This window comes from Leopardus geoffroyi, chromosome A3 (assembly GCF_018350155.1).
Source record: "Leopardus geoffroyi isolate Oge1 chromosome A3, O.geoffroyi_Oge1_pat1.0, whole genome shotgun sequence".
NCBI lineage: Eukaryota > Metazoa > Chordata > Mammalia > Carnivora > Felidae > Leopardus > Leopardus geoffroyi.
The window spans coordinates 67,558,737-67,571,877 of record NC_059336.1 but is presented as its reverse complement, the minus strand read 5'-3'; the positions used below and the strand labels follow the sequence as shown (position 1 = coordinate 67,571,877).

The 13,141-nt window shown below is 39.7% G+C and overlaps 1 protein-coding gene across 1 annotated transcript in view; it reads left to right on the top strand.

Moving 5' to 3' along the window:
* The window catches only part of LOC123580764 (potassium/sodium hyperpolarization-activated cyclic nucleotide-gated channel 2-like), a 137,353-nt gene that overhangs the window by 65,390 nt on the left and 58,822 nt on the right, over positions 1 to 13,141 (top strand). The window contains exon 2 of the mRNA XM_045445979.1: positions 9,422 to 9,542. The gene's annotated coding sequence lies outside the window, so the exon portion shown is untranslated. The remainder of the gene's footprint in view (positions 1 to 9,421; positions 9,543 to 13,141) is intronic.

The following is a 13,141-nucleotide window of genomic DNA, read 5'->3' as shown; positions in this document are numbered from 1 at the left end:
CCCAGCACTGACCTTTCACCAACTTTCCCCCTCATTATGATACTAAAAATTACACCCAAGGGTAGAGATTTAACATGCTAATTAGACATGCAACACATTTAGAAGCATGACCTTTAAGTGTGCGGGTGCTAATAAATCCATACCTCTGCATGCTTAGGTGATGCCCTTTTCCCACCTACGTTTTTTAAAAAAAAAACTCCCTGAATTCTCCTGGGGTAGTCAGCCTAAGGACACTTTCCTCTGTGCAGACTCCCTTGTGTAGTGCATAAGCCCCAATGAAGCCTTGAATGGAACTCCCATTGGGCTTCTTGTCCATTTACATTGCTTGGAGAGCAAGGGCCTGGTTGGGTAACACCTTCAGCCCTTGTAATGCCCCCGATTTCGAATCCGAGAGATCACCAAGGAGCTGATACCAATGCAAACGCATGAGGGTTTATTTGCAAGCTCGAGCTTGGGCCCAAGTATACCTGGCACAGCAGAGCAGGGACTTGGACCCCTAGGTTAAAAGGCGTAGCGGTTTTATAGGGGCCAGTGGCCAATGAGATTGTAACACACACAGAAAGTTGCATAGTCATGCCAGTCCACACGCAGGTGGCCAATTGAATTACAATTTACCCTATAGTAACTGTTTGAACTAGCCTATCACTCTGGTCAGAATTGGCGCACAAGTTTGGCGGGCAAAAGGCGGGGTTTACATTCTTTGGCAGTTAGGGGTTCCGTATTCCTATATGAGCCGGTTTCCAGTAAGGGTGTGCTCAGTGGCTTGACTAGGGTGGGGGAGTGTCTTAAGCAATAAGTAGGTCATGTGGGGGTTATACATGAGATGGTGGGTGTAGCACAAAATGGAGTTAGTCTTGCTCTGCTTGTCCAGGGGTAGGGGATTTTTGTTAAATTCCTTGGATCCCACACCCTTAGATTCAGTATTCACTAATTTGGAGTTTGTGATCTTTTGACTTTGCCTTTGTGCTATCTGTGAGAATAGGATTTATTAAACAATTGACTAAAAGAAGTTTTCAGAGGGAAATCATGAAACTATTTTAGAGAAGGAACTCTTTTCACAGCAACAATTGATAATGCTAATCTAAATGAATGCCACTTACCTATTAATTGTAACAGGCCTCCAAGGTCCTTCCCTTGAAATGTTTTAACTTTAAATGTAGCTCTTCTAAGTGCTCACAGTTAATTATGTGACACCTCTATGATTGTGTTTATAATTCATACCTGCCCCTTGTCTCCCAACAAGCAGTTTAGAAAGTGGGATTTTACTAAGAGCTAAGAAATGGGACAATGTGCCACAGAGCCAATACTGAAGAAAACCTTGACCCTTGCTCAGGAAGAAAGGGGCTGGTAGCAGCAGTAAAAAAACTTTCAGTAGAAAGGAAGCAAATGACTTGGGTACAGTGTTTAGATAGTCTGTCAAATAACAAACCAGAGGAAATTGTGGGGTGGGTCAGGAAAAAGGTTAGCCGAAAAGACCTTCAAAGGAGATGTAAACAGCCTAATAGGAGGGAGTGTGCTTGTGGGATTGGGTTGCTGGGAGCTGGATGTCTGTTGAATGTGAGAAAATGGGCAGTTTAAGAATTAAAATAATGTTTTTTTAATGTTTATTTATTTTTGAGAGGCAGAGAGAGACAGGGTGTGCAGGGGAGAGGCTGAGAGAGAGGGAGACAGAATCTGCAACCAGCTCCCAGCTCTGAGCTGTCAGCACAGAGCCCGACACTGGACTTGAACTCTCAAACTGTGAGATCATGACCTGAGTTGAAGTTGGACACTTAACCGACTGAGCCACCCAGGCACCCCAAGAATTTTAAAACCCAGGGAAATCTGGGGTGCCTGGGTAGTTCAGTTGGTTAAGTGTTCGACTCTTAATTTTGGCTCAGGTTGTGATTTCATGATCCTGGGATCGAGCCCCATGTCGGGCTCCACGCTGAGTATGGAGCCTGCCTTGGGATTCTCTCTCCCTCTCTCTCTGTTCCTCCCTCTCTCTCTCTCAAAATAAATAAACATTTTTTTAAAAGGTGGTGGGGTGGGGGGATCCATGCTTTTGAAAGAGTCTGGCCATTTTGAATTCTTTAAACTTTGCAGAAAATGTTGTTCCCAGAAAAACGGAACACAGGAATCTGGAGCAGGTTTACTCTGAAACTTGTCATTAGAACGGAGACATATTAACGCTGAGTCTAGCCACATAATGGGACAGGAACCCTGTTTTATTGTATGGAAATTCTACTAGCAAATACTCTAATATCTTGATCTAAAATAGTATTATTTAGATTTATATTTATTTCAGTAGGGGAAATTACCCCCAGTCTTCTGAAACAGTGTAAATCAGATCAGGCACAAATCTGAAGGGTTTGAATAGCTTTCAGAACCTCCTGCTGATGATCCTGGAGGAAACCAAGGCCATATGGAAGCCCAAAGACAATTTTATCAGGTAAATAGAATTGGTGGAGGAGTTAATTATAGCAGTAAATAGCATCATTACATTGCAATTTTTTTTTTTTTTAAAGCATTTGCTTTAGTTCAACACTTGAAAGTGTACCTGCTGGCACCTTGAAACAGAGGTTTTATTAAAAGAGGTGAAGTCAGAGGCCGAGGGCCTAGCCGGCCTGGGGGTGCTTGGAGCTTTCATAGACTGGGCAGGCAGAAACTTAGGCTGAGGAATTTTAAAAATTCAAGTCATTAAAGATTAAATTTACAAAACACATATAAATTTATTTAAAATATAAACAGCTCAACCTACAGAAAAATTGATTTAAAAAAAAAGAGGTGAAGTCAAAATTAAAGCCATTGTAATTGCTGTATCTATCTAGGTGAATGCTTTGCTCGTAGCAAATATGTGCGTTGGCAGTCAGCACCAGGCCCTGTGCCAAAGAGGTGGGGCAGAGGAGAGACCGAGGGAAACCAGGACACTTGCTTGTTAAAATGTTTACTCAAGAGGGGCGCCTGGGTGGCTCAGTTGGTTAAGTGTCCGACTTCAGCTCGGGTCATGATCTCACGGTCACGGGTTTGAGCCCTGCACCAGGCTCTGTACTGACAGCTTGGAGCCTGGAGCCTGCTTCCGAGTCTGTGTCTCCCTCTCTCTGTTCCTCCCCTGCTCACACTCTGTGTCTCCATCTCTCTCTCTCTCTCAATAAATAAACATTTTAAAAAATTAAAAAATAAAGTAAAATAAAATGTTTACTCAAGACATAAATTTAACAAATAAATCAGGGAAGGAGACAGAGGAGGATTCCTTCTGTTTTTCCTCAGGTTCCAGGTTCAGGACCAGTCATTTCTGTTATAGAAACAACTATTGATAACACAAGAAATTAACTTAATTATGTTCATTGCATTTTAAAAATATTTATATGTGTGATTTTCCATTTGGGATGCTTTATTTTGGCTCTGACGTTTTATTGATACCAATCCGTTTTACTTGCTTGTTCACAAATGTCTCTCTCACTGCTATTCTGGAAACTCCCCTGGGGGTAAATTTTCATCCTCACAATCCTCAAGATGTTTTGTTTTTTTCCATACCCTGTAAATCAGCCATAGATATCTTTGGGCAGTGCTTTGATGTTGTCAGTCCTAGAGGCATTGTTTTGATATTAGAAATTGCTGGAAGGTAGCCAATGTCCTAACTAAGGAAAATAAGCCAGCATCTGAAATGGTCACTTAGACATTGTTCGAGCCACTGTTGAACTCTTGAACCTTTTACAAAGAATTATAATGAGAATGCAAAGGTAACCAAGTTTTCAGGAGAGTGTGCCAAGGTGTAGATGAAAAGAAGGACTTCTTTGTTTATTGCCCCACCACCATCGCTTATGACATCTGCTGACAGATGCCAGAAACCTGGAAATTGGCAACCCCATGCATTTGGAAAGCACTCTATTGACACCACTGCCTCTAGAACATCAAGGAAATAATTGCATTTCAAAAACAGTCCATGAATGAATACAATCAGGTACTTTTTTCACTGCGTGAATTATTTTCAACTTGGAAATAGAGATAATGGATGCCAGTAGGGGAAATTGCACCCAGTGTTCCGAAACAGTGTAAATCAGATCAGGCACAAATCTGAAGGGTTTGAATGGCTTTCAGAACCTCCAGCTGATGATCCTGGAGGAAACCAGGGCCATATGGAAGCCAAAGACAATTTTATCAGGTAAATAGAATTGATATAGGAGTTAATTATAGCAGTAAATATTGCTCAGAGCACTAGCTTGTAGGACCCATGCTGGATGGTACTTCATGTCTCTCACTGACACCCAACAAACATAGCTGTGTGGCTCTTTTATTAAGAATGATAGTAATTTGATTTTCTCCCTCCGTGGCTAGAGCAACTATTTAAACTATGATATTTGGAGGAGGATTGATAAAGGCAGCAAACTTTTTCAGTGTTTCCTTTTTTATTTCCCTTGGCTGCAAAGTTCCTTGCTCCCCAATACCACCACCTAATTATTTTGGCAGGAGCCTCACAATTGCTTCAAGTTTGTTCCCTTCAGTTTGAGTCATCTGAAAGCACTATTCTCAAGTCACTCCCCCACAACAGGAAACTGTAGAAGCATTGCCTGTTGCAGTGGTTTTTATAAAGTATCGCTCCTGAACCAGCAGTATCAGTATCACGTGGGAACTCCTTAGAAATGCAAATTCTTTGTTGTCACCTTAGACTTACCACCAAATGAGAAACTATGAAGATGGGCCCCAGCATTCTGTGGTTTAATAAACCCTTTAAGTGATTCTGATTCATGCTAAGGTTTGAGAACCACTGATCTATTGAATCAAGTGGAATCTCTTTTTCTGTCCTTCTATCCAAGTCATTCACTCCGGCTTATCAATTCAGTTCTGCTGGTATTTAATAAGCACCTGTTCTGTGTTAGGGGTTGACATTTGCTCTCTGGCTAACTTGAAACCTAACTTGTCAAACTTAGTATTGCACAGTGAGGTGATTCAGGAACAGGTCTCACCAAAGTGTGCCACTTTGACATACAGACTGTTTTGAGCTGAAGGCAATCAAGACAATCAAGAGAAACTTTTGCCCCTCCCTTAACTACTTAGAAGAATCTAAGTTGGGTGCCTTTTCCAGAATAAGAAATAAATTTTATTTGATTGACCCATCTGTATGGCAGGACAAACTACCAAACATCTCCTCTTTATTGCCCTGTGAATCGTCCTCCTCCCCTTTGATGCCCCAGGCCCCTATCCTATTCCTTAGCTCAGAAAGGCATATGTACCTAACTTTGCCATTCTGTTTTTGAACCTCTCATGTATGTGTACTTTCCATATGCATGAAATTAAGTTAGTTTTTCTCCCGTTAATCTTTCTTATGTCAATTTAATTCTTAGACCAACCGGAAGAACCTTTAAAGGCTAGAGAGAAAATGTTTCTCCCCAACAATTATGTGCTTTTTATTTATTGGCAATATAAGGAATAAGGTGTTTCTTTCATTTTCATGAAAGAAAATCCCATGTGACCAAGACATATTCTTCTATATCCCAAAATGTTAAAAACTGGTAAAGATGTTTTTTTTTAATGTTTTGTTTATTTTTGAGAGTGAGAGTGTGAGTAGGGGAGGGGCAGAGAGAGAGGGGGAGACAGAGGATCCAAAGCAGGCTCTGTGCTGTCAAACTCATGAACCATGAGATCATGACCGAGCCAAAGTCGGAAGCTCAACCGACTGAGCCACCCAGGTGCCCTAAAATGGGTAAATATTTCTGCCTGAAGCATTCCTGTATTAATTATCGTTTGCTGTCTAACAAATTATTCCCCACATTAGATGCTTAAAACAACAAACACTTATTATTTTATCGTTTCTGTAGATCAGGAATCTGGGTGCAGCTTAGCTGAGTGCCTGGGTCTCAAGGTCTCTTACAAGGTCCCATTCAAGGTGTCAGCTGGGCTGTTGACTTCCATGTTGACTCACAGGTTATTGGCAGGATTCCGTTTTGTTGTTGGCCTGAGGGCCTCAGTTCCTCACTGGATGTTGGCCAGAGGCCTTCCTCAGTTCCTTGCTCCATGAACCTTTCCACAAGCAGCTCACAACATGGCAACAGGCTTCCCTCAGAACAAGCAACAAGGGAGAACAAGAGTGGGCAAGCAAAACAGAAACTGCAATCTTTCTGTAGTCTAATCTTGGATGTGATGTCACATCATCTTTACTGTATTCCATTAATTAGAAGAAAGTCATTTGGTCTACCTGACTCATTCTTAAAATATTTGGACCCTTCCTTAAGTGTTTTTGCCAAATACCCACACTCTTAAGTTTGTTTTTTGTTTTGTTTTGTTTTGTTTTACTAGAAAACATGATTTTGAATTTTCTGCCATTGATTCCTTATTTTTTTAAACTCCCAAAGGACTCTGTTGTAGCAGGTCTGTGGACTAGCATTTGAGAAACACCAATCTAGAGCTGTGGATCTTAAAACTTTAGTATCTATAAGAATTACCTGGGAACCTGTTAACAATGTGTATTCTCAGCCTTCAACCCAAGAAAGTCTGGTTCAGAAGGGCTGGATGCTGAACTGATGGCTTCTTGAGCACCACATCACAACCTCACATCTTCCTCTAGCCACTGCTACAGAGACCAATTCTATGGCTTCCACAGTTCCATGCAGATGTGACCTTTACGGCACCTTGCACCGGGCCTGTGCGCCTGTATCTCTCACTTTCTCTTCCAGAGCTTCTCTAAACACCAGGGTAAGAGATGCCCAAAGGAACCACTCATCATTTACTGACAACATTTTACTTGATGTACCCTCATATATTCATTATAGCTGATTTTTTTTTGGATAGTGAATTTTTGTAGACTTTCTAAAGCAGATTTTATACATGTATTTAGATTGCCAGAATTCAGATAGTAAGGGAAACCCACACTTGTGAAACCCTCTGATAATCCCAGGGACTTCTGCATCCTTGTATGCCTATCCCCTTGGATTTTGTTTTCATGCTCTTCTCTTCAGACATAACCCCCTTAGCTATTAATTTTATCATTTGGTTTGTTTGTTTACAAGTCTTCTTAAATCTTGTGTGGAAGGAAGAAAATAGAAAATCATTTCAGATACATGGATTGTTTGCATATTTATTCAAACCAAACCCTGGTGTTGATATGACAGGTGAGTTTAACTTCAGTAGATAATAAAAAGTAGAACTTAACCAAACAGATTCATGAGAGGAAGAGTTTGGAGAAGGGAATTGGAGATCATTTGTATGCCAAATAGTATTTGCTACATAAGAAGATTCATGTCAAAATTTTCTTTTAGTAATGATTTTCCCTGGTAAATGTTTGTTTCACAGATGTTCAAAATCATATTTCTTAGGGAAGCTTGGTATATCCCTCTGGTAGAGATAGGTAGTTCTCTAGCCAATATTTACTCAAGTTCTGCTCTTTATTAACATAATCCTGATTTTGTTTAGTGTAGCCATGTGCCCAGCTGAAAACGTTAGGGATGGTCCGGTCCTTGCTAGTGAGTTGTAAACAGGACTTGCCAGATGAAGCTTCTGGGAGAACTTTAAAAGGAGGCAAAGTACACTGGCAGTTATGCTTTACCTTTTGACCTTTATCTTCTTTCTGCCTGCAACATGGTACAGTGTCGGTACAGTGTAGCAGGAGGAGTTTCCATGTGCCATCTTGTAACTATGAAACAACAAGCACGAGATAGAAAGCCTCTGATAAAGATGGCTAAGGGCAGCCTGCCCTGCAAGCATGTGGTGACATGCTAGCTTTGGAGAAACTGGATTTGGACTTCCTGATTCATGAAAAAAATAAACCTCTTATTTTTTAAGCTACTACTATTTGGTATTTCTGACTATTACATGTGGCCAAACCTATTTCCTAATATAATCCCTTAATCCTTTTATTTGAGATTTCCTAAAGATTCCCTTTCAGATTTCCTACAGTGAAAGTGCATCCTTCTATTTTTTAGGTTTATTTATTTATTCTGAGAGAGAGAGAGAGAGAGAGAGAACACATGAGCGGGGGGAGGGGCAAAAAGAAAGGGAGAGAGAATCCTAAGCAGTCTGTGTGCTGTCAGCACAGAGCCTGATGTGGGGCTTGAACTCAGGAACCGTGAGATCATGACCTGACCCCAAATCAGGATCCGTCGCTTAACTGACTGAGCCACCCAGGTGCCTCCACTTCTTTTTATTTTTAAGAAGCTCAAATTTATTTTCAGATGTATCTTACATTAAATTAATTCAGTACAAAAAAATATATAATTTATTCCAAAAAATGCTTTCAAGTGGAAGCAAACCTTAGATATCACCTAGTTAACTAAATATTTTATCACTACCTCAGAAATTTGTACTGTTTATAAGCTTATTTGCTGGTTTGTTACATGTCTCCCTTATTGAATAGAGCTGCACAAGGAAAGGGACATTGTCATGTTCCTCACTATGTCATCATCATATAAAACAATGCCTACCATACAATATGTATATGACAGATGTTTAATCAGTGAATAAATTTAGTTATCTAAATTCATCTGATGAGGAAACAAAATCTCAGAGACTATTGTTTGTTCAGCACCACAAATCTATTCAACTACTGGTGACCTATAAAAATAGTCATTTCATATGGTTCAATCTAAAAGTGGCAGAATGGACATGAGAATTTGACATTTTCTGATTGTTGACTCAGTGTTTTTTTCACTGCAATATACTGACTACTGGTTATGATGCTGATTGCAGAATTATTCTTTTAAAAAAATTTTTTTTAATTTAATTTTTTAAAAATTTACATCCAAATTAGTTAGCATTTGGTGCAACAATGATTTCAGGAGTAGATTCCTTAGTGTCCCTTACCCATTTATCCCATCCCCCCTCCCACACCCCCTCCAGTAACCTCTGTTTGTTCTCCGTATTTAAGAGTCTCTTATGTTTTGTCCCCCTCCCTGGCTTTATATTATTTTTGTTTCCCTTCCCTTATGTTCATCTGTTTTGTCTCTTAAAGTCCTCATATGAGTGAAGTCATGTGATTTTTGTCTTTCTGTGACTGACTAATTTCACTTAGCGTAATACCCTCTAGTTCCATCCACGTAGTTGCAAATGGCAAGATTTCATTCTTTATGATTGCCGAGTAATACTCCATTGTATATGTATACCACATCTTCTTTATCCATTCATCCATTGATGGACATTTGGGCTCTTTCCATACTTCGGCTATCGTCAATAGCGCTGCTATAAACACTGGGGTGCATGTGTCCCTTCGAAACATCACACCTGTATCCCTTGGAAAAATCCTAGTAGTGCAATTGCTGGGTCGTAGAGTAGTTCTATTTTTAGTTTTATGAGGAACCTCCATACTGTTTTCCAGAGTGGCCGCACCAGCTTGTATTCCCACAGAATTATTCTTTATTAAAAAATAGTTTATCATATATTATAGCTTGTACTCCTGTGTATTTAAAATAGGGTCCAATTAATAAAAATGTCATTATGCTTAACTTTCCAGGAAAACAGAGGAAAGGAAATTAAGATTACTTGAGGAAGAACTAAGCACTTAATATGTGTCATTACACTTAATTCTCACAGAAGTCCTATTTCACAGAGGGTAAAACGGAGCATCAGTTAAGGTAAGTAGGCTTGTGTGGGGTTTCCCAGCTGCTAAGTGGTGAAATGGGTCTGAGGCTGGGTATATCTCATTCTAAACCCTGCACCAGTAAATGCTGTTTTACTGATTATAATCTGTAAAGCACTTGATACGTGTAAAGTATTAAATTACTTACATCTTCCATTTAATTGACTTCATCAACCTCAGAAGCATAGTAATATTTGTATCTAATAAAGAACATTTCTGCTACCTTTAAAGTATTTTTTTAATGTTTGTTTATTTGTTTTTGAGAGAGAGACAGATGGAGACACAGAATCCAAAGCAGGCTCCAGGCTCTGAGCTGTCAGTGCAGAACCTGACATGGGGCTTGAACCCACGAATTGTGAGATCATGACCTGAGCCAAAGTCAGATGCTTAACCAACTGAGCCACTGAGGTGCCCCTCTGCTACCTTTAATTTTTTTTTTTTTTTCAACGTTTATTTATTTTTGGGACAGAGAGAGACAGAGCATGAACGGGGGAGGGGCAGAGAGAGAGGGAGACACAGAATCGGAAACAGGCTCCAGGCTCTGAGCCATCAGCCCAGAGCCCGACGCGGGGCTCGAACTCACGGACCGCGAGATCGTGACCTGGCTGAAGTCGGACGCCTAACTGACTGCGCCACCCAGGCGCCCCTCTGCTACCTTTAAAATGGATCCAGTGGTGCCTGGGTGGCTCAGTCAGTTGAGCTCCTGATTCTTGATTTTGGCTCAGGTCATGATGTCATGGTTGGTGAGACTGAGCCCTGCTTTGGGCTCTGTGATGATAGGGCAGAGCCTACTTGGGATTCTCTCTCTCTATTCCCCTTCCCCACTCACATGCTTTCTGTAAGTAAATAAATAAATAAATAAATAAATTTAATTAAATGAAAAAGACTTACATACATACATACATAAAATGGATCCACAGTTTTAACTGCAGACAGCTGCTTTTGGTTAGATGATTTTCAGTTGGAACATGAAACATTATAAGGCAGGGCACTTGACATTTTTCTCTGATTCTTGTTCATGCATCTAATCTATAGTTTCTTGACCACATAAAACCTGTACAGCCTGTACACTTGGGTTAGTTATCTAGTGGTTTGGAAAAAACAGAGAAGTGTGAATTCAGAAAAACAGCTGCTCCTAAAATGGAATGATATCAGACAGTCTCAAAATAAGCTTGGTCCAAGATTGCTTATTCTCCTATGAATTGGTTGGTACTTCTTGAAATTTCCTCACTTTGCAATGATTATATCAAATCACCTCTCTATTTCTGTAAGATTAGTCTATCAGAGGTTTTAAACCTATTTGTAGAAATCATGCCTCTTCTTCAAATGGAATCTTATGTGGAACATTAATATGTAAATCAGGTAAGGAAAAAAACTGGTGAGGGCTGGAATGGGAGTCCAGAGACACATCAGCTGGGCTCCAGGTTGGGCCTGGAGAGGAGGCTGGTGAGGACCTCTGCAGACTCCTCACGTCAGACCATCTCCAAGGTCTTTTGCAGGTTGAAAATTCTGTGAGCCAATGGGTCTGTTGGGTATCTGTTGGTTACCTTATTGCCATGAAAACCAGTTGCATTCAACAAGGGGAAAATAACAATAACTGTCTTTCTCTGGGAACATCTGTTCTGGAAATTAGTACGTTTTAGTTCTAATCCCAGCTCTGCCACTGTTTAGGCCTGTTACCTTGGATGCTGTTTGCCCATCTATGAAATGAGGATAAAACATTCCCTACCTACTGTATTTTCAAATACATTTTCTTGTGGGGTTAAAAATTCCTTTTGACAAAAATAAAATTAGAACAATTGTAAAGCATTGCCTTCAAGAAGATGTACAGCCATCTCGACTTTTTATTCCAAAGTCACAAACAGTTACTACCTCTGTTTATAATTATAATAAAATTAAATGCCTGAAAATAAGTTCTGTTAGTGCCCGGATATAGGGGCAGGCATTCGTTTTCATTTTTGCATAGTTATAAAATTTTTTTCCAGGACAAAGTGAGACAATTCCTTTGTTAGAAAAAAAACAAAAACAAAAAAACCCTTGGTTTTTACAGAGTTGATACATTTTATCAAATTAATACATGATGCTGGGGCACCTGGGTGGCTCAGTCAGTTAAGCATCTGACTTCTGCTCAGGTCATGATCTCACAGTTCATGGGTTCGAGCCCCACATCAGGCTCTGTGCTGATAGCTCAGAGCCTGGAGCCTGCTTCAGATTCTGTGTCTCCCTCTGTCTCTGCCCCTCCCCCACTCATGCACTCTCTGTCTCTCTCTTTCTCTCTCTCTTTCAAAAATAAGTAAACATTTAATAAATTAATACATATGCTTATTAAAATACATAAACAAAAATAAATTCTACCATTTAAACCTACAACAAATGACATTTGTTGAACATCTTTCAAAGCATTCAATATGCAACTAAGATATAGACAGAAAGATAGTAGGTAGGTAGGTAGACAAATATAGGTACAGTGACAAAGAGATTGGTGGACAGAAATGGGAATCATACTCTATGTGCTATTTTAAACAAAAGATAACTTTATACTTTCATTTAGTGAAGGTAGAGGAAATTGAAGTGAAACTGTACGAATTGCTGAACTTTAGATAAAAGTTTCTTCACTATAGGGGCACCTGGGTGGCTCAGTCGGTTAAGTGGCTGTCTTCGGCTCAAGTCATGATCTTGTGCTCCGTGTCGCGCTCTGTGCTGATAGCTCAGAGCCTGGAGCCTGCTTCTGTTTCTGTGTCTCCCTCTCTCTCTGCCCCTCCCCCATTCGCACTCTGTCTCTCTCTGCCTTTCAAAAATGAATAAATGTCAAAAAAAAAAAAGTTTCTTCACTATGAAAGTTATTAGTTCCTAATTCTTTTTAAAAATTTAAGAGAAACACTAAGAGGTTGGAATCATTATGTCAAAGGTTTTTTAAAAATTTCATTTTAGACTATGTCTATGGATCCCATGTGATGCAAGATGAGAAAATCAGCACATTTACTCTTTTACCAGACTTTTGATTTTTGTGTTATCATTTACATTCTGTCCAGTAACCATAGTTCCCACAGTTATTTAAGCTTCGTTTTGTATTTAAGTGAATTAAAATTTCATCATTAATCATTTTACAATGGCTTCCATGTTCCTTATTTATATATTATTTTGATTTAATTTTTGTTGGCTGAGTTTCATCATCTAATTTTCTTCCCGAGGTTGAAAAGTCCTGTCCCTTTTCTTTATATCTGAAGGACAGCTGCCTGGCATAATCATTTAGTTAAGTTTGACTGAATATAAAGAATCTTTCTCCCCCAACACACATACACGTAAGAGTTTTTAACACGTTGGAAGTTTATCTCTTTATCACGTAATAGGCCAGAGTAGGCATGATGTATACATGAATTCATCAAGAATTTGCAGTCTTGCCAGCTCATTGTTCTACCATTTCATAAAGAATGATCCTCATGGTCCAAAAAGGCTGCTTGACTGTTAGCCATCATATCCACATTTCAGGCAGCAAGGTGAAGGAATGAATCTAGAAGGACAGAATCCCACCCTTAAGGAGACTCCTCTTGAGTGGCACACATTTCTACTTACATTTCACTGGAAAAAAAATCA